At 45.5% G+C, this 26430-nt stretch overlaps 1 protein-coding gene across 3 annotated transcripts in view; it reads left to right on the top strand.

Annotated features, from left to right (window-relative positions):
* arhgap15 (Rho GTPase activating protein 15) overlaps window positions 1-26430 on the top strand; it is a 1048441-nt gene that overhangs the window by 161345 nt on the left and 860666 nt on the right. The window lies entirely within an intron of this gene.

The following is a 26430-nucleotide window of genomic DNA, read 5'->3' as shown; positions in this document are numbered from 1 at the left end:
ATTGTGTATTGGTTATTTTCAGAGGTATAGACCCTCACATGGTTAAATCTGGCTGCTCCCAGTGTGTTTTACTACATTCTGATTACATTGATTCCTTTCACCCAGGAGCTATTGTTCAGAACTGGTTTCTGCATGTCATACTTACATACTACTCAAAACAATAGCTAACAAAATAAAACAAAAGTTTCAAAAAAGTTGACATGGCTTATAAACAGCCTGAAAATACATCCTGGGACATTTGAAAGGGAGGCCCATCCATAGAAAATGGGTGGGTTTGGTTCAGGTGTTCCCACTAAAGTTTTAAAACTCAGAATCCTGACCCAAACTCATTTCCCATCCATCCACTTACAGTTCTACCTGAGGGTCGGGGAAGGGGGCAGACAGGTGGACAAGCTCCTCCAAGGTTGGCACCTTATCTACGGTAATACGGCTGTGCACGGCTATGCAGCATTTTGAATTAATCTATAGATGGTAAAAATTGCACCCCATGTGAAGCAATCCACCTTTTCAAGTTTGTTGTACATTACCACCTCTACTCCTGATGGGTCCGGTAAGGTTGAATTTTCATCAAGGCCACACTGAAAGTCTTGTGGGAAATAAGGTTGCCATAACTGAAGCGCAGGTATAGCCTGCATTCAGTCACATTCATTGCAGAGGAAAATTCTTAAAGTAGATAGAAGTTCATCTTGTAGCAATAAAGGTGGGGGGGGGGATTCAGCGGGAGTTCAAAAATTGGTTTTATGCTGGCGTGGATCTCCCGCAACATCTTCCACTGGTGCTCAGCGTGGCGGATCAGGAAACGTGCTGGAGGCTGGCATGAAACCGATTTGTCTCCCGCTAATGGAACGCAGATGTAGGCCCGGTCAGAATCTTTCCTTCACGCCTGATTCTCCGCAAAGCCAGCAGGAAAACTTGCCGGTCCAGAACACATCTGATACAACATGTCGTGCAGAAGCCGGGACTCACCTGGGTATGCCTCCAGAGGATGGAGGCTGCCAGCAAACCTGGACCCCAGCAGTGGGTAGGGTGAGAATCTACAGGTGATCTTCCTGATTCAATGTCATCAAGGAGGTCAATCTTCCAGCCTCAGATTGTTCCTGGAGGTGAATGTTTTTTCCTCAATGGTGTGTCAGTGATGTTGGATGTCTTTTAGTGTGGCACCCAGATAAAATAGCAGGATTCACGCATCATACCCGCATGGCATGGTTTCCCGTAGGTCTCCACAGTGGGAAACACACTCAATCCTGCCCTGCCACGGAGCTTAGTTCCAAATGGGAGAATTCCACCCATTATTTTGTGTACTTTCCAGAATCTTGGAGCTTAGCATAACTGTGTCTATCAAGTAGAAAATGCTTTTGAAAAAATCAAATATATCAGTGGGCCAGATTTTGTGTCAGCCATTCATTAGACTTGCACTTAGATTTCTGAGGGCAAATGCTTCAAAGTTCTTGTTAGACTGAAAAAGCCCAATGCCCTCCACAGGGGACCTAGTACCTGTTTGAACAAAGAAAGAAAGTGTCTCCTTAACCAGTGTGATTGAAAAAATGTTAATGAACATCACTGAGTCTCAACTAGAAGTGTTCAATTGATATTTAAATTCAATGTCAAATCAAGTGCAAAATACAGAATAAAAGACTGAATTTTCATCCTTGAGTTGGGCAGCGGGAATTAGAATAGAATAGAGTTACTACAGTGCAGAAGGAGGCAATTTGACCCATCAAATCTGCACCAACCCTCTGAAAGGGTACCCTACCTAAGGTCAGGATCATCCTATCCTGTTAATCCAGTAACCTAATCTAACCTTTTGGACATAAGGGGTAATTGATCATGGTTAATCTACCTAACCTGCACATCTTTGGACTTTGGGAGGAAACCGGAGCACCCGGAGAAAGCCCACGCATACATTAGGAGAAAATGCAAACTCCACACAGACAGTCACCTGAGGCCAGAATTGAACCCGGGTCCCTGGAGCTATAAGGCAGCAGTACTAATCACTATGCCACCGTGCCACCCCGTGAGAACATAAACAACTCAGCCTTCCGACCTCAAGAGAAAGTGCCAGGAAGGATGGAATTTTCATTCTGGTGGGGGAATGGAATGGGTCCAGACCTTGCAAAATGTTCAAAGGTAACCAGAAGAGCTGTCGGATGCAGTGGCACTCCATTCAAAAGGCCTGCCTTGGCGCAAACTTCCCCATTTAAGATAAAAACAAGAAGGACCTCCAGTCCTCACTCCTCACCCACCGTCACCCTTCATACACTCCCCATGCATGCCACCTCATGCCGCCCACCCATTATTGCCCTTCATGCATCCATGCAAAGGTGTCAATCAAACCTTTCCTGGGGCTCAGGTGTTCCATTATGCATGTGTGGCTGATAGCCCAGACACCCATTATAGGACTGCAATGTATTATTAAAGCTTGTTTTCAACCTATCCTGTTGTTACAAGAAAGTTCATTAATTCTAAACAGTGCATGGGCATGAAAGTGTCATAACATGGCATGAGGGCAATGAGGAGCTATGTGGATTAGTTGGACGGCATACCTTGGTTGATTGGGGGCATACCTTAGTATGGGAGCATGAAGGACCATGCGGGTGGGTGGGGGCATACCTTGGCACAAGAGCATAAGGAGGACCTTTTGAAATTACCTTTCAAAAGGTTTCCACCTGCAGATGATATTTTTCTCTTCGAGAGCCGTAAGTCTTTACAATTCTTCCTCAAAAGGCAGTAGAAGCAGAGTCTTTGAATATTTTTAAGGAAGAGCTAGATAGATTATTGATAAGCAAGGGGTGAAAGTTTATTGGGGGTAAGTGAAAACGTGGAGTTGAGGTTACAATCAGGTCAGACATGTGATCTTATTAAATGATGGAACAGGCTCGAGAGGCTGAATGGCCTATGGCTACTCCTAATTTGTATGTTCGTAAGTTTGGCAAATTCCTATCTTTTCATATTTTTAAATTCTGAATCTATTGACAAGATACCATTATAGCTCTGCTTCTGGATGAACAGTGCATCTTAAGCAGCAACTTCCTGATCTATGCGTTTAACTGTGCATGTATTCTCATTATCCTGAAGTTATTGGGAGTTGGATTTTGCACCTCACCACTGGCGTATTTGAAGCCAGGTGGTGGGGCCCATAAAATACAGGTTGTGGCCTTCCATCGCCTTCCTGTCTATCCCTGACCTGTCTCCCATTTTACGATTGAAGGGAAAGTGTCAGGTAGTTAATGGCCATTTAAGTGCCTCATTCCACTTCCGCTGCTATTATACCCATGGCAGTGGAAGGCCCAGGCCAAACAGGTAGCCCAGCAGCTTTCACTGTGTGGCTGGCATTGGGCAAGAAGAGGGGATCTTTGTTGGGGGAGATCATGTGTACCTATCAAAGGCATCCCACGAAGGTCAGACTCCCTCTTAACCCTCTCCCCTGGCCTATCAAACCCAGCCCCCACATCCTCCACACCCCTTCATTGGGATCTGCCAGCACGGCCCGCCAATTCCCCAGATCTGTCAGTCTGGGCTACATTACCTTCCATTCAGAACTGTCTTCAGATTATTCTCCGAATGAAGAGAGACTGCAGGTGAGTGAAGTTCAGAGGGATCTCGGTGTTCTCGTGCATGAATCACAAAAAGCTAGCAGGCAGATGCAGCAAGTATGATGCAGAAGACAACCAGCATTTTGGTCTTTATTGCAAAGGGGTTGGAGTTTAAACAGAGGGAGATTTTGTTGCAATTGTACAGGGTGTTGGTGAGGCCTCACCTGGAATACTGTGTACAGTTAACATCCCCTGTCTAAAAAAGGATATAGTAACATTGGAGATTCACCAGGCTAATTCCTGGGCTGAGAGGGTTGTCCTATCAAGAGAGACCAAATGGTTTGTGTCTGTTCCTTGGAGTTTAGAAGAGTGAGGGGTGACCTTATTCAAACATATAAGATCCTGAGGGGGCTTGACAGGGTAGATGGTGAGATGTTTTCACTGGTGGAAGAGTCTCAAACAAGGTGACAGAGCTACAAGATAAAGGGCCGTTCATTTAAAACTGAGGTGCACAGAAATGTCTTCTCGTAAACGGTAACTAATCTCTGTAACACACTTCCCGGGAGGGTGGTGGATCATGAGAAGTATTTAAAGAAGAGGGGGATAAATATTCGATAGATCGTGAAATAGAGGCTATGGGGAGATAGCACAGAAAAGGAGTTGAGGCCGGCATAAATCGTGATCTTATTGAAAGGCGGGGCAGGCTTGAAGGTGACTTACTCCTGCTTCTAATTCTTGTGTCGTGTTACGTTGTCGTCAATGCTGCTGGGGACCACAAATCAGACTCCCTGCCCAGTTGGAGGTGGAAGTCTGGACTTTAAACAATTTAATTGCTTGCAGTGTAAAATGGCAGTGGGGCAGACAGCTTTTGGATAGGCTGGCTCACGACTGACTTTTCGGTTGCGGGGTGGGGGGTGGTGGATACTACATCTTGTAAAATCAAGTCCATAGACTCATTACAGCACCTACAGGGGCAGCACGGTAGCCTTGTGGATAGCACAATTGCTTCACAGCTCCAGGGTCCCAGGTTCGATTCCGGCTTGGGTCACTGTCTGTGCGGAGTCTGCACATCCTCCCCGTGTGTGCGTGGGTTTCCTCCGGGTGCTCCGGTTTCCTCCCACAGTCCAAAGATGTGCAGGTTAGATGGATTGGCCATGATAAATTGCCCTTAGTGTCCAAAATTGCCCTTAGTGTTGGGTGGGTTTACTGGGTTATGGGGATAGGGTGGCGGTGTTGACCTTGGGTAGGGTGCTCTTTCCAAGAGCCGGTGCAGACTCGATGGGCCGAATGGCCTCCTTCTGCACTGTAAATTCTATGATCTATGAAAAGCAATTTGGCCCATGGTGTCCATGCCATCTCTATGCCATTCAGTAGTCCCATTCTGTTGATATATCTCCATAGCCATGTAGGTTTTTTTGCTGAAGTGCCCATCCAATTTCATTTTGATATCGTTCATCACCTTTACCCTCGAAGGCACTGATTTCCAGGTCATTACTACTCACTGTGTTTAAAAAAAAATCTTTCTCACATCCCCTGCATCTCTTGTCCAACGCCTTTATTTGTTCCCCAGACCTTGTACCATCAGCTCATGAAAACGTTTTTCTTTGGGCGGGGTTTACTGGCTGTTCACGCCAGCGGGAAATTCCAGTCCCATGCCGATGCACGGGTTTCCCGGCGACGAGGGGTGCTGTCAATGGGAAATCTCGTTTACAACGGCTGGACTGGTAGATCCCGCCTCCACTGCCGAAAAACACGAGGCGGGATGGTGGGAAAATCCCGCCCTTGTCTAACCTCATCGCAATCTGTCATAATCTGATAGACATCCATTAAACCTCAATCTCCTTTTCGCCAAGGAGAACAAGCAACTGCTACTCCAACAGAATCTAAGAACTAAAGTCCTTCATCCCTGGAACCATTCTGATAAATCTCTGCTGCTCCCTCTCAAGGATCCTCACATCTTTCCGAAAGTGTGCTCACCAGACTGGACACAACACGCGAGCTTCATTGGAAGTTGCTGGAAGCTGTTGTTTGATGAGTACTTCGATAACAACGAGAGCCTGGCTCATGATAAAGGGCTGCCATTGGCCGGAAGGTTCCGACCGTTCACGCTGACGAGATCTTCTGGTGCAATCAACAGAGCACCTCCCCACGAGGGTTTCCCAGCAACGAGGAGCGCAATCAATTGGAAACGCCGTTGACAATGGCGGGACTGGAGGATCCCGACACCGGCCAATGGCAGACTGCCTCCGCCACCATGAAAAACGCAGAGGGTTGTGCGGAAAATCCCACCCACTACTTTTGGAAAGAAAGTAAAAGTAGTTACATGGAATAAATGGTTGCCCTGCCCGCGGATTAGGATTTACAAACTATTGTACTCTTGTCAATAGTATCACTTATATTTCCCAGTTGTATATTTCTTTCCCAGATAATGAATGGTAATAAAGAGAGTCCCGCAATGCGCGCATTTCCAAATTGAAAAATTATGTTTAAAGTTATAAAACACAGCTAGCTTCTGCACTCACACAGAAACAGACCAACTGCCTGCATATCTATCTCACACAGCATACATGCATGGGATAATTTTCTAAAATATGATAAATCGGAGGTAATTTTCTAACAGCTGTATAAATCAGTTGTTATTGTAAGCATTATATTATGAGCCCAGAGGGAGTCTAAGCTTGTAACCTGCAGCAGAGTAAGATTGGCAAGATGTCGTTGTAGTGGGGGGGGGGGGGGGGGCATAGATCTATTTATTGTCTCAGGATTTATAAATCACTCGGAATATAAGAACAGGAGTAGTCCATTCAGCCCCTCAAGCCTGTCCCCAATTCACTTGCATTGTGACTGATCTGTATCGGAACTCTATTTACCCATCTTGGCAAACCACCTCAAGATATGCTTCGTTGCAATTATGCCAGGAACCTTTATAACGGACAAACTTACTAAGATATTACGCTCATATAATAATTTAGGTAAGCCATCAGTAATAATAAATTGTTGAAATCTGTCCTGTTAAGCATTGAGTCTTTTGGTCATGAATCACATTGCAAAGTTTTAAGGACATTTTCATTCATTGTTCCGACACATCTCAAAATTCTTCTAGATTTTAGAGGCAGAAATCTTGAAGCAAAGGCAATTGCTGAGAAATTGTTACCAGTCTAAATAAGAGGGTATGCTTAGACACATCCTCCATATTGAAATCTGAAGCAACACAAAAGAATATCAAAAGATATCTTTCATAATAAACTACCTGGAAAACTAGAATTTAGAGACATAAATTACCTGATAGGCAATTTATGTTTGCCAAGCAAAGCGACTTTGATACAAGAAGGACCTTGATTTCCTCTGGTGAAAGGCTAGAATTGTTAATAAGAGCCAATGATAACATCAGATGTTAACCATTCCACTTGGAATAAGTAACATCTGTGGCCCATGTGTAGCAACACCTGGATTGTAATGAATGGTTACTGTACCCTTAACACCATGTAGGTGATGCCCCTTTAAGACTGGGTTTGGAACCCTGGGGAACTCCGCCTCCAGATCCGCCCACCAGGGAGCCTTATATAAGGTGACGCCCTGTAGATGGTACTCAGTAAGCACACGTCTCTGTAGCTGGCTAGTTCTCTGCTTATCAAAGCCTTCATTTACCATTCCACACTCTCGTATCGTTATTGAGGGTACTACAATTTAATAAGCAGACTACGCTAGGATGGATGCCGGTCTCAAGCCAGAAAAGCTCAACCTGGAAGCACGGACCCCGGAGGCCAAAGAAAGTTTTAAGTATTGGCTCCGCTGCTTCAAGACCTACCTGGAATCCTCGGAAGCTCCCGCCCTAGGGCCTCGCAAGCTGCGCCTACTCCGCGCACGGGTGAGCCATAGAATCTCGGCCATGATCGAGAAGGCAACCACTTATGACGAGGCGATCGAGATCCTGCAAAAGCGTTTCGTTATAAATGAGGTACATGCACGGTACCTGCTCTCTACCTGCCGGCAGCGCTCAGGGGAAACGCTGGACGAGTACGTGAATAAGCTCACCGCGCTCGCTAGGAACTGCAACCATCAGGATGTGACGGGGGAGGTCCACATGAACCTACACATCCGAGACGCCTTCGTGTCTGGCATCCGTTCAACCTATATCAGGCAGCGACTCCTTGAAAATGGAGCTAAAGACCTTCAGGACACGGTAACGCTCGCCACCTCACTGGAAGTGGCCCGCCACAACCTAGGCAGGTATCCCGCAGAACCTGCGAACCCCCCTCGGTCTTCCCCAGACGTAGCCATGCTACGGGCCTGCGCCGCGCAGTGACTCGCCCACACCATTATATTTCTATGGGCAGGGCCAGCATCCACATCAACGCTGCCCAGCCCGCTCTGCCATCTGCAGCGACTGCGGAAAGAAGGGCCATTTCACGAGGGTCTGCCTGGCCAGGCCCAAGGCCCAGAAACAAGCTCATTAGGCCTGAAAATCGAGCTCACAGACCTGTAGGCCCCACAATACAGCTGCACACCGGCCAGACATGCCCCTTTCTGACGCGTCATCGGCCTCATGCGAGTCATGGGGGCGGCCATCTTGGCGGTGGCCATCTTCTAGACCCAACCAGCGGTGGCGAGCATTTTGTGAATCTGACTCGGCTGAGGACTCGGACGACCCGCTGCTGGGAGCGATCACACTCGACCAATCGCGGCCAAAGCACCTGTGGAACTCCATGATGCAGGTTCAGATCAACGGGTGCGACACTCCCTGCCTCTTCGACTCCGGGAGCACGGAGAGCTTTGTCCACCCAGAAACGGTAAGGCGCTGCTCCTTGCGCACCTATCCCGCTTCCCAAACCATAGCCCTCGCCTCCGGGTCCCACTCGGTCCAAATCAAGGGGTATTGTATTGTGGATCTCGTGATCCAGGGTGCCGAATACGCTCATTTCAAGCTCTATATCCTCCCTCACCTCTGCGCCCCCCTGCTGCTCAGTCTGGATTTCCAATGCAGTCACCGAAGCCTGATCCTAAAGTTCGGTGGCCCCTTGCCCCCCCTCACAGTATGCAGCCTTGCAACACTGAAAGTTGCACCCCCCTCACTATTCGCGAACCTCACCCCCGATGGTAAGCCTGTCACCACCAGGAGCTGGCAGTACAGTGCCCAAGATATGCCTTTTATCAAGTCAGAGGTCCAGCGTTTTACTGGAAGAGGGGGTCATCGAGGCTAGCAACAGCCCCTGGAGAGCACAAGTGGTGGTAGGTGGTTACTGTACCCTTAACACCATATAGGTGATGCCCCTTTAAGACCGGGTTTGGAACCCTTGGGGACTCCGCCTCCGGCTCTGCCCACCAGGGAGCCGTATATAAGGTGACGTCCTGTAGGTGGCACTCAGTTATCACATGGATAACATTCAGATTTGGGCTGATAAGTGTCAAGTAACATTTGCACCACACAAGTGCCAGACAATGTCCATCTCATACAAGTGAAAATCCAACCATCTCTCCTCAGCATTAACATCAGTGAAACCCACACTGTCAGGGGTGACCATTGAACTAGATCAACCGTATAAATGCTGTGGCTACAACAACAGGTTAGAGGCTGGGAATTCTGTGGCAAGTAGCTTCCCTCCTGATTTTCCAAAACCTGTCCACCATCGACTACATACTTGTCAGGCGTGTGATTTTATTTTTATTCGTTCATGGGATTTGGGCATCGCTGGCTCGGCCAGCATTTATTGCCCATCTTTAGTTGCCTTTGAGAAGGCTGGTGAACCACCTTCTTGAACTGTTACCGTCCATTTGTTGTGGGAATACCACATTGCTGTTAGGAAGGGAGTTCTAGGATACTGTCCCACTGACAGTGAAGGAAATGCTGGAATACTTTTCACTTTCCTGGATAAGTGCAGCTCCAACAACGCTCGAGAATATCAACACCATCGAGGACACAGCAACCCACTTGATTGGAACCCCATCCACCACCTTCAACATTCACTCCCTCCATTACTAATGCACAATGGCAGCAGTATGCATCATCTACAAGATGCATTGCTGCAGCAACTCTCCAACGCTCCTTGGCAACACCTTCCAAACCTTTATCACCTAGAAGGACAAGGACAGCAGATGCATGGGAATATTACCACCTGCAAGTTTTCCTGTAAGCCACTCATCACCCTGGCTTAATTGAAACCATGTTCCTGTTCCTTCATTTTCGCTGAGTCTGTTATAGAGATGTGTTGTTGTTGAACCACTTTCTCCAGTGAAGATCATTAAAAAAAAACAGAACACACCTGAAGGAAGAAACAAAATGAATTCCACCAAAAGAATTCAGTGTGGAAGAACAAAATAACAAGAACAATGAAGAAACAGCACATCAATCTGATGAGGAATTGAATGTAAATGGACTTTCAGTTCAAGGTGAATCACATTGGTATCACATATAAAAACGAAGGTCAATATCAGGGCTGCTATCTCCCTAATTCCCGAGATCACCTATGAACAAAAATTGAATCACCTACTATTGCAGACAGCAGGTGTCATCCTGAGGGCCTACATCATAACCAAAATAGAGTTAAATGGGCAGCCTGCGGAGCTGCCACTTCATGGTGTCTGGGGAGGTTTTCAAGCTCTCTTTGGCTGCTCTTGGCTAGAAAAGATAAAAGTTGAACTGGAGTGCTGTGAACTGGTTAGCTGATTCTAAAACAAATCTACAGACCATCCTGCAGCAGTGTATTTGAGGTCACACTGGGATTCATGAAAGCAGTATGAGTGTCATTAAAAAGCAAGCAAAACAGCTGACCTAAGAGTCTCAAGGCTGGAGGGGTACCGTACGCCATACATCTAAAGATAGAATCTGAACTAATGAGACTCGTAGAAACAGGAGTCTGAAAACACTCCACTAACAGTGACTGGGAAACCCCTATTGTGCCTATAAGGAAGCAGGATAGAATTATACGCATCTGCAGACATTTCAAAACAACCATCGATCTGGTTCTATACACGGCTACCATTGATTGAGGATTTGCTTGCCTGCTCAGCAGGAGGACAGAAGTTCAGCAAGATCGACCTATTGCAGGCTTACTTGCAAATGAATGTTGCAATTGAATCTCAACACCTGCTCACTATTATAACACATAAAGACCTTTTCCACTATACGCGATGACTTTTTGGAATAACATCAACACCCGCTTTATTTCAACAGTCCATGGACCAGATCGTTAGGGTCTGCAGGAGGTGCAGTGTTATCTTGGTAATACACTGAGTACTGGTACCAATGAGCAGGAACACTTAGGTAACTTAGAAGACACCTTCAGGTGCATGGTCTTCATGTCAGAAAAGATAAGTGTGACTCCCTTCAAACCTCAGTATAATATTTCAACCATTTGATTGATAGGGTTTACAAAAGACACCTAAGAAGATGGCTATTACGGAGGCCCAACACTAACAAATATAATCGTTAAAATCACTCCTAGGGTTAATTAACTACTGTGGGAAATTCATCCCGAATCTAGCAACCCAACTTAAACTGTTACATACTTTGTTGTGCGTGAAACAAGCATGGCAATGGACAGCAGACCTGACAGCTAAACAAGCACTGAAGAAGTCAGAAGTGTTGGCACATTTCAACCTGAAGTTACCATTACAACTTGCCTGTGATGCTTCACCATACGGTGTCGGAGTGGTGGTATCACATATACTACCTTCAGGGGAAGAAAGACCAATAGCTTTTGCGCCGTGTACCTTTTAAAAAAAAATTTAGAGTAGCCAATTCACTTTTTCCATTCAAGGGGCAATTTAGTGTGGCCAATACACCTACGCTATACATCCTTGGGTTGTGGGGGCGAAACCCACGCAAACACAGAGAGAATGTGCAAACTCCACACGGATAGGGACCCAGAGCCGGGATCGAACCTGGGACCTCGGCACCGTGAGGCAGCAGGGCTAGCCAACTACGCCATCATGCTGCAAGGCGCCATGTACCTTAACAAGTGCTGAATCAAATTGAAGAAGGAAGAAGTATTATTTTTCGGGTGAGAAAATTTCACCAATACCTCTCTGGTCATCTCTTCACATTGCTGACGGTCCACAGGCCTTTAACAGCTATTTCTGGGCCACATAAAGGAATCCCTTCATTGGCATTAACCAGACTTCAATGATTGTCTTTAATATTATCTGCATATTCCTACGCGCTCAAATACCATCAGTCAGAGAACCATGCCATTTCTGATGTGTTGTCATGCTTGCCTTTGCCTGCTGGTCACAAACCACTCAGGAGTGGAAATATCTTAGAAGAATCCACAGAAGGAGGGCTTTCGGCCCATCGAGTCTACACTAACCGTCCGACAGGGCATTCTGTCTAGGCCCACTCCCCCATCCTATCCCTGTACCCCCATGCACTGATCATGGCCAATCCACCTAACCTGTACGTCTTTGGACTGAGAGGAGAAACCGGAGCACCCGGAGGAAAACCACACAAACACAGGCAGAAAGTGTAAAATCCACACAGTCACCCAAGGCCGGAATTGAGCATAGGTTCCAGGCGCTGTGAGGCAGCAGTGCTAACGACTATGCCACCATGCTGCAGATTGTGCACACATAGAACATGTTCCAGTGACTGCAGCTCAGGTCTAACAACATACCAGAAATGATCCCGTGATGGGGAAGTTACTGGAAATGATATTAAAAGGGAGGCTAACAGGATCGCATCCTGAATTAAAGATGTATATTTCCAGAAAACCCAAGTTGACGGTACAGAATGGATGCCTGTTGTGAGGGATGAGGGTAATAATTCCTGCAAGCTTGAAAAAAAGAATCTTGGAACAATTACATGAAGGTACAATTCGAATGATGGAACTCAATGCACAACACAGTCAAAATCTTGGAACTCCCTTCCTAAGAACACTGTGGGTGTACCTGCACCACATGGACTGCAGGGGCTCATCACCACCTTCTCAAGGGCAATTAGGGATGGGCAATAAACGCTGGAACTTTGCCAGCAACACACACATCCCGTGAAATAATTTTAAACAGTAGTGGCCACAATTAAGGTAGTGAATGCCATTTCTCAACTACAGACAGAACGGGGGTCAGTTAGCTCGGGTTGGCTGAATAGCTGGTTGGTGACGTGGAGTGATGCCCACAATGTGGGTTTAATTCCCATACCAGCTGAGGTTATTTATGAAGGCCCCTCCTTCTCAACTTTGCCCCTCACCTGAGCTCTCAAAGGGAGAGCAACCTGTGGTCGACTGGGACTGTGACAACATTTCCATTTTTGGGGCGGCACAGTGGTTAGCACAAATGCTTCACAGCGACAGGAACCCAGGTTCAATTGCAACCTCGGGTGACTGCGTGGAGTTTGCAAATTTTTACCGTATCTGCATGGGTTTCCTCCGAGTGCTCCAGTTTCCTCCCACAGTCCAAAGATATGCAGGTTAGGTGGATTGGCTATGCTAAATTGCCCCGAGGTGTGATTACGGGGATAGGGTGGGGATTGGGCCTGGGTAGGTTGCTCTTTCAGAGGGCAGTGCAGACTCAATGGGCCAAATGGTCTCCTTCTGCACTGCACGGATTCTGTGATTTTATGATACCAGAAGATAATGTATGTGCTTGAACCTGTCATAGCCCTACCACACTATGAAATACTGAAATATAATGGTATATTTTCCTGTTACCATTGGATCACCTGGGTAAACATAGACAATGAAAGGGAAATGTTTTAACTCCCAGTTAAGAAGCCAGCTGGACAAGTGGGAGATTTGCACATGAGTGGCAATATGAGGCTGGGCTTATTTTAACAGCTGGGCCTTTTTTACATTCTTCCAGTCAAAATTCTGCTTAAAATAAACACTCTGGGACGGATATTCATACCGGCGGGGGCAATCGGGAGATGGAAATAGTTCTACCTCCATCTTGAGACTGCTGGCAGGTTGGATCTTCCACAGATCCAGGCCTTAAGTGGCCAAAAGATGGGCCTGCCACTGAATAGCTAGCCAGGACCAAAGTGGGAGATTAAAAGGCTCAATTCTGTTCCCAAAGAACCTTGGCCCACTGCTTCCCAGGCAATCAGAGGCTCTTCTATATTTATTTGAATCCTCTGATTACTTTAAATCCACTCTCATCCTACCTCCTCGCTCTCCTCTTCACCCTAACCCGTTATCTCATCATACCCTCACCCCCTCAACTCTCTCACCCTCACCCCTTCACCACATCGCTCCCCCACCCATCATCCTGTTTATTAACAGAATTCAAAATCCCTATTATAACTTTTTGATGCCATTGAAGAGTCCATAAAACCCTTAAGTAAACAAACAGACTCCATAGGTCAAAGTCTTGGACCTTCCTTTCATGGGGTGTATCTGCACCATATGGGCTACAATGGTTTAAGAGGGCTGCTTACCACCACATTCTCGAGGCTAATTAGGGATTGGCGAAAGTGCTGTCCTAGTCAATGGTGCAAAAAGCTGTGTAATCAAAATCAAGTACTTATAAAACAATTAGGCAGTTCAATTGCAGCCAAGAGCCCATAATACTCCCTTAGTAAACAAACAGACTTCAGAACTGCTAGCTCAACAGATGTCTAGACTGAATGCATAAAAGTAATGGAAAAAGGTAAAACATTAATCCAGGAATCGAACCCGGGTCCCTGGCGCTGAGGAGCAACAGTGCGAACCACTGTGCCACTATGCCACCCATGTACACATTGTTATCCTACCAGGCTACCATTTCAAGAGTATAAAATGTTATCTGTAAGATACACTTTTCAAACTCATCTGACTACTTCACAATTACAATGTTGATATTTTATTTGACAGCTTGCCAGTTGGTAGAAGTAACAATGTGGCAAGCACATTTTGTGGGGGGTTGTTCCATCTTCCATAACTTACCTCAATGAATACAGATATAGCTCATGCAACAGCATTTAATGATGAACGATTACAGTGACAAAACCATCTCATATAGTTTTTAAGCTCTTCACATCTCTAATTCTGGTTCACGGCTGAATGTACCCGGTGTAAAACCCGACAGCTGCTAAGGTTTGGTCATCTCCATGAGAATTAAAGAAAACCTACCTGGATGGGCTCTCAATAAGCCCACAACATTTTTATTTGCCTCCTTCATAGGCACATGTGGGTTCCTTGGTCCACTCAGACCCCCTGCCCTCGTGAAAATGGCCAAAGGTAGGAACGGAGATGAGGATGCAAGCTGCCCCACTAAACGGCCATTTTCCTCCCACCTCCATTTGGAGACAATGAAAATCCGGCCCTCTATTTCAATTAGGTAATTCCAGCATTAACAGTGTAAGTTTTCAACAGAATCACATAGTTGTTGGTCTGTATATATAATATTTGCTCCTGTAGTTCATCTAGAATGTAAAACGAGGAGTCCCAGATGCAGCACAGTATGATATTGAGCCTGCAGTTAGCACATTACAGTCTCTCAGTTATAATAAAGTTCAGTATCATGAAAAACAGATCAGCCCTTAAGCATTTGTGTTCCTTACAGAAAACGTTAGATTTGTGGACAAGAAAGAGCATAGGTTTACTGCTCAATTTTGGTTAACTTTATTAAGGTGAAATGTTTTACTCATCTGTGCTAATACCGCACAATCTTACACGAGGAAATCATGACTGAGACAGCAGTCTAGTAGCTTTTGCAATGCCATCACTTTCGGTTGTCACGTCACTGAACCTTCTATCATCCCTCCGAGAGTACTGTAAAGGAAATGTAAAAATTAAGCTGTCCAAATGAAAGATAGAGTGTGCTGAAATCATATTTGAAAAGTAATGTAAAAAATGTTCTCAAGTAGATTGAGAAATGGGAAGTGTTTTCTGCCTAGAAACCATGCAACATGTTACATTGTAAAACAAGCCTGAAACTGATATGTGTATCCGAATTATGCGTGACACTTTTGACCAAATTTGACTTTAAAGTGATTTTCGAGTGCACATTCATAGCACACCTACTGGCTCGAGACAGGCACTTGCTTAAAGTGCTCTAGATCTGGAGGATCTAAAGACTCTGTGCTGTTCTTTTGAGCTCCGTTTAATAGTGCCCAAATGTTGCTGAAATATAAATATTACCCAAGAGGCTAGTATTAATCAAATTTTAAAAATTAGTCTCCAAACGTTTTCCAGCAGTCCAGGAGAGACCATTTTATTTCCCATGTAGTTTATATCAACTGTGAAACCAAAACTGTTTGCATCCATACAAGGTAGTAATATAAGTATTCAATAATTTTCACAATCTTGCGATGCAAAATTGATTGCAAAATCCAGATTCACTTTCAGGTAATGATATGTGTAAAATGCATGTTATTGTGAAAAATTATGGTCAGTACCTCTATGAATAGATAAGTTAGATCTAGTATAGTGAGTAAATAACTATTTTCTCCGATCTTCGTCAATTATAATTTTGACGTTTATGTATTAAGATGCAAGTCTGCCTGCATAGTTTGTCATAGAAACATAGAAACATAGACACATAGAAAATAGGTACAGGAGTAGGCCATTCGGCACTTTGAGCCTGCACCACCATTCAATATGATCACGCAAATTCAGTATCCCACTCCCGCTTTCTCTCCATACCCCTTCATCCCTTTAGCTGCAAGGGCCATGTTGGTTAGTTGGTCCGTTTTGTTTATTGTCACGTGTACCAGGGTACAGTGAAAAGTATTTTTCTGCGAGCAGCTCAACAGATCATTAAGTACATGAAAATAAAATAAAATAAAATAAAAAATAAAATACAAAATGTGCATTACAAGGTACACAATGTAACTACATAAACACCAGCATCGGGTGAAGCATACAGCGGTGTAGTGTTAATGAGGTCAGTCCATAAGAGGGTCTTTTAGGAGTCTGGTAACAGCGGGCAAGAAGCTGTTTTTTGAGTCTGTTCGTGCGTGTTCTCAGACTTTTGTATCTCCTGCCTAATGGAAGAAGTTGGAAGAGTGAGTAAGCTGGATGGGAAGGGTCTTTGATTATGCTGCCCACTTTCCCCAGGCACCGGGAGGTGTAGATGGAGTCATTGGATGGGAGGCAGGTTCATGTGATGGACTGGGCTGTGTTCACGACTCTCTGAGGTTTCTTGTGGTCTTGGATCGAGCAGTTGCCATGCCAGGCTGTGATGCAGCCCAATAGGATGCTCCAGCTCCCTCTTGAATGTATCCAATGAATTGGCCCCAACCGCTTTCTGTGGTTCTTAGGCTATGACTCCCTAGTTCTGGACATCCCCAATATCCAGAACATTCTTCCCATTTCTACCTGTCCTGTTTCATCAGGATGTTATATGTTTCGATGCGATCCCCTCTCATTTTTCTAAATTCCAGTGAGTACAAGGCCAGTCGATCCAGTCTTTCTTCATATGTCATCTATGTTGTCTTAGATATATTTTAAATTTTAAGCTTTTCTTAGTTGATTAAGAAAAGAGTTTTTATTGTGAGAGTCTCCAATACATTACCTGGAATTCATAAGTTAATTACCATTTGCGATCATTTGAAACTCATGCAGATTTAGGATACACTACCTTAAAATCTGAACTTAAATTCAAAAGCTTCAAGTGAGTTTTGTAAGATTAATGTTGTCAATCTCTTGATAATGTTGCAGAATAACTTAGTGACATCATACTTTTGCTGGCATGATATTTGCTGAACAGTTAGAGAAAGTGGAGAAATTTAAATACAAATAAAGGCAGAATCTTCACAATCGTGGGGAGGAAGAAGAACTTCTCGGTCATGGAGCACAACATCTTTGGTTGAGAAGCATCATTAGTCCGGTAGCTGGTAACATATTGAGTAGCAATGGGGGATTCGATTAGGCCATGACGGGAGGAAATGCTGCACTCTGTGTCTTGAATTCTAATCCAAATTTAATTGGAGTTTGAATTGTCAGAAAATGTTTACTGCTGGCTTCTTGTGTAGATTTGATCCCTTGATGTGTTGCCATAGTACTAGCAATAAATGCTAACACACAGGACTTATCAGATGTAGAGTGGAATTTTAACTGTGACAGGCCCTGTTCCTGATGCCAGCCCAGGAAGTGGACACTCCTTTCACTCTCTCAGTTTTTGCTGGTTTCCACGTATTTACAATAAAAATTTGAAACATTGGTAGCATGCAGGGGAGACATGTACTATCACTCAGCCTTGTCGCTCAAACCCAGGGCCTCTAGCCGGTGGCACAGTGGTTAGCACTATTGCTTCACAGCAACAGGGACCTGAGTTCGATTTCCAGCTTGGGTCACTGTGTGGAGTTTGCACGTACTCCCCGTATCTGCGTGGGTTTCCTCCGGGTGCTCCGGTTTCCTCCCACAAGTCCCGAAAGACGTGCTGTTTGGTGAATTGGACATTCTGAATTCTCCCGCAGTGTACCCAAACAGGTGCCAGAGTGTGGCGACTAGGGGATTTTCACAGTAACTTCATTGCAATATTAATGTAAGCCTATTTGTGACACCAGTAAAGATTATTAGGGCGGTACAGTGGCACAGTGGTTAGCACTGCTGCCTCACGGTGCCAGGGGCCCGGGTTCAATTTCAGCCTTGGGTGACTGTGTGGCGTTTTCACATTCTCACCATGTCTGGTCGGATTTCCTTCGGATGCTTCGGTTTCCTCCCACAATCCAAAGATGTGTATTTTAGGTGGATTGGCCATGCTAAATTGCCCCTTAGTATCCAAAGATTGGAGGTGAGGTTAAGGTATTATTGGATTGGATAGGATTTGTTTATTGTCACGTGTACCGAGAATACTATTCTGCGTCCATACATGAAAAAAAACATAGGGCAAACATAAATACATAATGTAAACACATAGACACAGGCATCGGGTGAAGCATACAGGAGTTTAGTATTACTCAGTAGAGAAGATTTGTGAAGAGATCAGATCAGCCATAAGAAGGTCATTGATGAGTATGGAAACAATGGGGAAGAAGCTGTTTTTGAATCTGTTAGTGCATGTTCTCAGACCCTATTGGGATAGGGTGGGGGAGTGGCCTTGTATGGCGTGCTCTTTCAGAGGGTCGGTGCAGAATAGATGGGCCGAATTGCCTTCTTCTGCACTGTAGGGATTCTTGTTCATGTTAGTGCCCGATGTTGTACCTGATATTCTTTGGGATAGGGATGAACTTGCAGACTCAGCTATCACTGCCATCTATGCATTTTAAAGGAAATTATCCAAGATCACTCTCAGTTGGGATCATTGAAGTTATGTCGGTAAGTCGCAAGCCCGGTGAGGACTTTGGCAGCCAATACCGTTAGACAGACACACATTTGGACAGTACTGACATTGCCCTTTAGGCCTCTCATTTTCTTACTTTTACTGATTGTTCCCACCAATCCCACCCCACTCGGGATGCTAGGTCCTCATTGCCCCTGACCCCACCTTTTGTCTTCCCTTGGAGCCTATGTCCACTCCTCCGTGCTCTTGACCCCACTTCCCCCACCACCACTGACCCACCCTTGTGAGTCTTGAGCCACTATTCGCGCTGCCATTCTCTTGCCCCCTCTTTTGTGCCAACAAGGTAAGCTGCTGATTTCAGACTCAACTGCACAAAGTCTGCTGTTGCACACTACTTCAAATGAATGTGAGCCGAGTGCCACAAGATTCGACTATGCTGCTGCTTAAACCTTGAAGGTAGGATCTTGCAGGCTCTCTAAAATCACCTCTCCACTCCTCACCAACCCCGCAGCCCACCCCAGTGGAAGATCGCCGACTAGCTGAGAATGAAGGATCGATATTTGTCATTCAACCAAATGTCCATATCACCAACAGTACATTTTATTTGCTTGATAATTTGAAGCTAGTTTGAATAACTTAATTGAAATGAATGAAGTTATATTTTGTGTTTTTGCTGCCACTTTTCCATTCATTTTGGTGATTGTTACTGCTGCCTTGATCTCCATTCTCCTGGCACTTTTTCTGACTTTGAACTAATTGAAGTATTGAATTGAAGCAGAATATTTTTGAAAGTCATAGAATCATAGAATTTACAGAGCAGAAGTAGGCCATTCGGCACCGGCTCTTGGAAAGAGCACCCCATTTAAGCCTACACCTCCATCCTTTCCCCGTAACACAGTAACCCCACCTAACCAAAGCACAATTTAGCATGGCCAATCCACCTAACCTGCACACCTTTGGACTGTGGGAGGAAACCGGAGCACCCGGAGGAAACTCACGCAGACACAGGGAGAACGTGCAGACTCCGCACAGACAGTGACCCAAGCCTGGAATCGAACCTGGGACCCTGGAGCTGTGAAGCAACTGTGCAAACCACTATGCCACCGTGCTGCCAGAGACGACTCAGAATAATTTAAGCTGTAGAAAGGGACCAACGAAAACCATCAATGGGAAACTGGAATACAAATATTTTAGACTTTCGCCAGTAGAGAGTATGAGAAGAGGCAACTGCCCTGATTTTCCCACTCTCCACCCATCCGTAAACAGAAAGAGTTGTTTATGATTTCCCCCTTTACAGATGGTGGTGTATTTTCCCCAATCCTTAAATGTGGAACTGTCCCCCTCCCCTACTAACAACTTGCACAGCAATCTCGAGGTAAGATGCAAAGGCCAGGCACACATGCATGCATGCACGCTCGCCAGAACCATGAGGTATTTAATTGGAGTCCAGAATCCTTCATTCTCAGAGAGTCTGGTTTCGAGTCTGTAAACAGTTTCTCTCTTGTTGAAACCATTGTGTCAGAATTGCCAATTCTTCTGTCTTTAGCACCATTATTGGAAGTTAGCAGCCCCCGATGCCATTGTTACTTTTAAACTGCTGCAAGACATCAAGTGACCAACTGGAGAGGAGACACGTTGTTAGCTCAGCAATCTTCCGTTTTTCACAGCACAGGAACAAAATGGGTGAAGTTCTCCATTTGGGAGACTATGTTCTCCCGCTGGAGCTGAAATGCATCTGAGCGCACTTAACTGAACAATTCAGCATACATTACCATGCAAATTTGGGAATGGCGTGAAATACGAGGGATTCTCCAGTGAATCCCGCCGTTGGGCTGCCATTTTGAGTGGGCATCCCAATAGCAAAGTCCAGCCACTCACCCCACACTACAAGTCAGCCCCCCACCCCTCCCACACATGGCAAAACAGCCCACCATTCCTGGATACGCCCGCTTCCCCCAAGTATGGGGTGACCCGCCCTGCCCGCCCCCCAGAGACGCTCTAAATAGGGAGACCCTCCCACAGAAAGCCCCGAGACCCCCTAAACAGGGAGACCTCCACAGGGGCCCCGTAACTAGAGGAGCCCCCCCGCCCCCCCCGCCCCCCCAGGGAACCCCTATATAGGGAGACCACCACACAGACCCCCTTAATAGGGAGACCCCGACAGGGACTCCCTAATAAGGAAACGTCGCACAGGGACCGTCTTAATTGGGGGACCCCCTCACTAAAGGGACACCCATAGGGGCCCCCTAAATAAAGGAATCCCGCGTGGACCCCGAAGTAGAGGGACTCCCCCACAGACCGCCCCAGAATAAAATCCCCTATCTGGAAGCTAGAGAGCAGTCCAGACTGGGCAGCGGAAAGAAATACAGCTGTAACACACACCTGGAAGCACCACCTGTCCGCTCCTGGAAAGAGAACAGACGTGACCTGCATTTAAACCCCTCTGTGGTAATTGACTTCAGGAAGCAAAGTACTGTACACACCCCTGTCAGCATCAACGGGGCCGAGGTGGAGATGGTTAGCAGTTTCAAATTCCTAGGGGTGCACATTTCCAAAAATCTGTCCTGGTCCACCCACGTCGACGCTATCACTAAGAAAGCACAACAGCGCCTACACTTCCTCAGGAAACTAAGGAAATTCGGCATGTCCACATTGACTCTTACCAACTTTTACAGATGCACCATAGAAAGCATCCTATCGGGCTGCATCACAGCCTGGAATGGCAACTGCTCGGCCCAGGACCGCAAGAAACTTCAGAGAGTCGTGAACACAGCCCAGTCCATCACACGACCCTGCCTCCCATCCATTGACTCCATCAACACCTCCCGCTGCCTGGGGAAAGCGGGCAGTATAATCAAAGATCCCTCCCACCCGGCTTACTCACTCTTCCAACTTCTTCCATCGGGCAGGAGATACAGAAGTCTGAGAACGCGCACGAACAGACTCAAAAACAGCTTCTTCCCCACTGTCACCAGACTCCTAATTGACCCTCTGATGGACTGACCTCATTAACACTACACCCTGTATGCTTCATCCGATGCCAGTGCTTATGTAGTTACATTGTATATGTTGTGTTGCCCTATTATGTATTTTCTTTTATTCCCTTTTCTTCTCATGTACTTAATGATCTGTTGAGCTGCTCGCAGAAAAATACTTTTCACTGTACCTCAGTACACGTGACAATAAACAAATCCAATCCAATCCAGATCCATTAGCTGCAAGCCATTCACTGTTTCTGGTAGTTGGCTGTGATTGACAGCTTCCACAAAACACCTGTGAGCCTTCTCCATTCATCTTCTCTAGGGGTGAATAAGTGTAAGTGCTGATACCACAATGTTTACAAACATCAACCACAGTAAAGGGAATTAAGTGCATTCCAATCATGCCTCTTCATGCTTGAGTGATGATGAAATGCTGAGCTGAGCTGACAGCACTTAACTCTCTTTGATTAGTTAGGGTCCTCTGTGGGGGGTCCCTCCAGTTAAGAAGTGCCTGTTGGGGGCTCCATCTAGTTCGGGGATCTCTGTGGGGGAGTCCTTTAGTTAGGTGGTACCTGTGGGGGTCCTTTTTATTAGCGGGGCTCTGTAGAAGGTTTCCCTATTAAGGGGGTCCCTGTGGGCGGGGGGGGGGGGAATCACCTACTGATGGCGTCCCTGGGAATGTTTCCCTATTAAAGCTGTCTTCAGGATGGGGGAGAATTCCCTATGAAGTGGATCCCTGAGGGGTGCCTCCCCTTAAGCGAATCTCTGGGGAGGTCTCCCACTTTGGGGGGGTCTCTGTGGTGAATGTTCTATTTTAGAGGAGGGGCAGAGGTGGGATCTGTAGGGAGGTGTGGGCAGGGTGTGCTTTTGGAGGGGGGAGGGTGGTCCTGGGTTGAACTTTTAGGGCAACCCCCTTCAGAAGTTATCCCTTGGCCCACCGTGAGGTCCACCACATTTGGTGAGACTTGTAAATCCCGCCCATGTGATTCCTGGTCCAGGGGACTGGAGAATCATGCAGGGCCAGAGAATATGGTGTCTGGCCCGTTAAGTGAATGCTAATTTGCATTAATGAGCCATTAGCATCCTCCCAATCCCACTGCCAGTAGAGGGCCTGAGCATAACAGTCAGTTTGGCGCCTGACACGAATCTTGATTTTAGTCGGCCGCCCAATCACGATTCGCGACCCCAGCGCCAAGGGGCGGATAATTTAGCCCAATGACTTTACGAAATAGTCCAGCCAATGAATATATAAATATTTTCCAACACGTCTTGACAGCACCCCTCATAGGAGTTCATTAAATTGCTGCAAATGCAGCAGAGTTCAAATTGTAAATCGCCTCTATTTACAGACATTGTTTAAGATTTAAAATATTATGTACACAAGTTTATGGAGCAGAAGAGGGCAGCACGGTAGCATAAGTGGTTAGCACTGTGGCTTCACAGTGCCAGGGACCCAGGTTCGATTCCCCGCTGGGTCACTGTCTGTTTGGAGTCTGCACGTTCTCCCCATGTCTGTGTGGGTTTCCTCCGGGTGCTCCGGTTTCCTCCCACAGTCCAAAGACATACAGGTTAGGTGGATTGGCCATGATAAATTGACCTGAGTGATCAAAAAGGTTAGGAGGGATTATTGGGTTGCGGGGATAGGGTGGAAGTGAGGGCTTAAGTGTGTCGGTGCAGACTCGATGGGCCGAATGGCTTCCTTCTGCATTGTATGTTCAAAGATATGCTATAAACATGTCTTCATTTTAGGTAACAGTAAACAGGTCAGTTAGTTAAATGATCAATTAGTTTAATGCTGTTATCATTAACAATTTATTAACTAGCTTTTAGATTACCATTCCTATTGAACAAATGGCGAATAAGGTACATATTGCTATCATAGTCCAATATGGATTATTGAAGCAGCAAAACCTCTTGATAAACAAGTTGTCTTCACGTGACCAGGGTCCATTGCACTGCATTAAAACTAGTTGTAAGGATTATAGGATCAGTCTATTGTGCAGCATCAGATTTGGCGAAGCTTATATTTTAAGATTAAGTCCTGACATTAAATGAGATGGGCTTGCCACATCTGAATCAGTCAATCCATTGAGTTGTTTCAAGCAGCAGAATTATTCCTCGCATATGATAGCCTTTGATAGCCTAGGCATTAAAAGATATGTTGCAGACATTTTTCAGTGCCTTGTTGAATTAAAACAGGGTTGGTTATTTGTAACAACAATTGATGAAGCATTTTTTCATTACTGGAGTTATTTTTACCTTCCTAATCTTAAGTGAACATTCAAAGTATAAACAATCTAAACTCAAATACACACACAATGCATAATTAGCAATTGGACTGACCAATCCACATACGAGATGTGTATCTGTACAGAATTCTGTTTTGGGAAAGAAAAACCTGGCAAATAAAGAGCACCTCTAATAAAATGCTCATGTCTATCAGAGTTTATCAGTATCACCATCATATGAGCACCATTGCCATAAAAGACTTGAATATCCCATTAGAGCATCACAGATTATGCAGTGATACGATTAAAAAAAATTATTTAAAAAAAACTTTTCCTATTAAGGGGCAACTTAGCGTGGCCAATCCTCCTACCTGCACATCTTTGGGTTGTGGGGGTGAGACCCACGCAGACATGGGGAGAATTTGCAAACTCCACACGGACAGTGACCTGGGGCCGGGGCCAAACCCAGGTCCTCAGCGGAGTGAGGCAGCAATGCTAACCACTACGTCACAATGCCATGGAGGGATACGATTGATTTTTTTTTTACATTCTGAAATGCTGGGACAGGGTAACTGAACAGGTTATAATAGTTGCGGGTACCTAGAGCACGGGGCTAGAGATACAAGGGAGGGAAAACAAACCCAGAGCTCTCTGGATGTAAAAAGAGATAGAAATGAAGGTAAGAAAGATAAAATGTGCTTTTGACAATTGTCAGTTAGGAAACACAATTGAGAACCAAGGTTCAGAGGTTCAGATCGGAGGTGGAAAGCGCATTTGAGAAACAAAGGGATTATAAGAAAAGACTGGCAGCCAACCTAAAGGGCAATCTTAACGTCTTCCGTAGGCATATAAATAGTAAAAGGAGGAGTAGAGTAGATTAGGGAACTAAAGGGAAATTTACACATGGCGGCAGGGGGCATGACTGAGCTGTTAAATGAATACCTTTCATTTGTCTTTACCAAAGAGGTAGATGCTACCCAGGACAGCTGGCTTTTAAAGCAGACCAAGGCAGGCCAGCAGCACAGTTCAATTCCCGTGCCAGCCTCCCCGAACAGGCGCCGGAATGTGGCGACTAGGGGCTTTTCACAGTAACTTCATTTGAAGCCTACTTGTGACAATAAGCGATTTTCATTTCATTTCATTTCACATGGAGACCGATGAGGAAATTCTGTCTCGCGAAGGGTTCAAAATTGATAAGAAGGAAGTGTTTGATAGACTGTTGGCACTTAAAGTTGACAAGGCACTAGGACTGGATGGGATGCATTCAAAGCTATTGAAGGAAGCGAAAGTCAGAATTGCAGGGACACTGACCATAAGCTTCCATTCTTCTCTCAACTCAACGGAGGTGCTAGAGGCCTGCAGAATTGAAAATGTTAAGCCCTTGTTCAAAAATAATTGTAAGGATAGCCCCAGCAAGGACAGACCAGTCAGTTTAAAATTAGTGGTGGGCAAGCTTCTTGAAACAATTATACAGGATATAATTAGTAGTCACATGGAAAAATGTGGGTTGATTGGGAAGAGCCAGCATGAATTTTTTCAGAGGAAATCATGTTGAACTAACTTTCTGGAGTTTATTTGAAGATGTAACAGAAAGGGCCGAGAGAGCAAAGCTGTTGGCGTGTTCTGCATGGACTTTCAAATGGCATTCAAATCATCAGACTTGTGAGAAAAATTATAGCTCGTGGAATAACAGGGACAGTAGCAGCATGGATACAAAATTGGCTGAAAAATAGGAAGCAGAAAGACTTGGTCAATGGATATTTTTCAGGCTGGAGGAAGATTTGCAGTGGTGTTCCCCAGGGGTAGATATTAAGAACCTTGGGCTTTTCCTGATATATATTGATGATCTAGATCTTGATGTACAGGGACAGTTTCAAAGTTTTCAGATGATACAAAATTGGAGGTATTGGAAACTGTGAGGAAGACAGTGTAGGATTTCAAAAGGACATAAGCAAGTTGATGGAGTGGGCAGATAGATTGCAAATGAAATTCAATGTGGAGAAATGTGAAGTGATGCATTTTGGTATTAAGAGCATGGAGAGACAATATAATAAAAGGGGTAATATTCTTAACGGGGTGCAGGAGCGGTAGCACAATGGTTAGCACTGTTGGCCTGACACCAGTATCAACCCAACACCAATAACAGTTGGCTGCAGGTAGTAAAGAGCTGGGCCAGAGTCTGGTGTGATTGAAGAATGTCCAAGGTAGGGATGACCCAGTGCGTCAGTGAATGAGTGTATGTATGCAGCACGGTAGCTTTGTGGATAGCAGAATTGCTTCACAGTACCAGGGTCCCAGGTTCGATTCCGGCTTGGGTCACTGTCTGTGCGGAGTCTGCACATCCTCCCAGTGTTTGCATGGGTTTCCTCCGGGTGCTCCGGTTTCCTCCCACAGTCCAAAGATGTGCAGGTTAGGTGGATTGGCCATGATAAATTGCCCTTAGTGTCCAAAATTGCCCTTAGTGTTGGGTGGGGTTACTGGGTTATGGGGATAGGGTGGAGGTGTTGACCTTGGGTAGGGTGCTCTTTCCAAGAGCTGGTGCAGACTCGATGG

This window comes from Scyliorhinus torazame, chromosome 2 (assembly GCF_047496885.1).
Source record: "Scyliorhinus torazame isolate Kashiwa2021f chromosome 2, sScyTor2.1, whole genome shotgun sequence".
In the NCBI taxonomy this organism is placed as follows: domain Eukaryota; kingdom Metazoa; phylum Chordata; class Chondrichthyes; order Carcharhiniformes; family Scyliorhinidae; genus Scyliorhinus; species Scyliorhinus torazame.
This window is presented reverse-complemented; position numbering and strand designations above follow the sequence as displayed.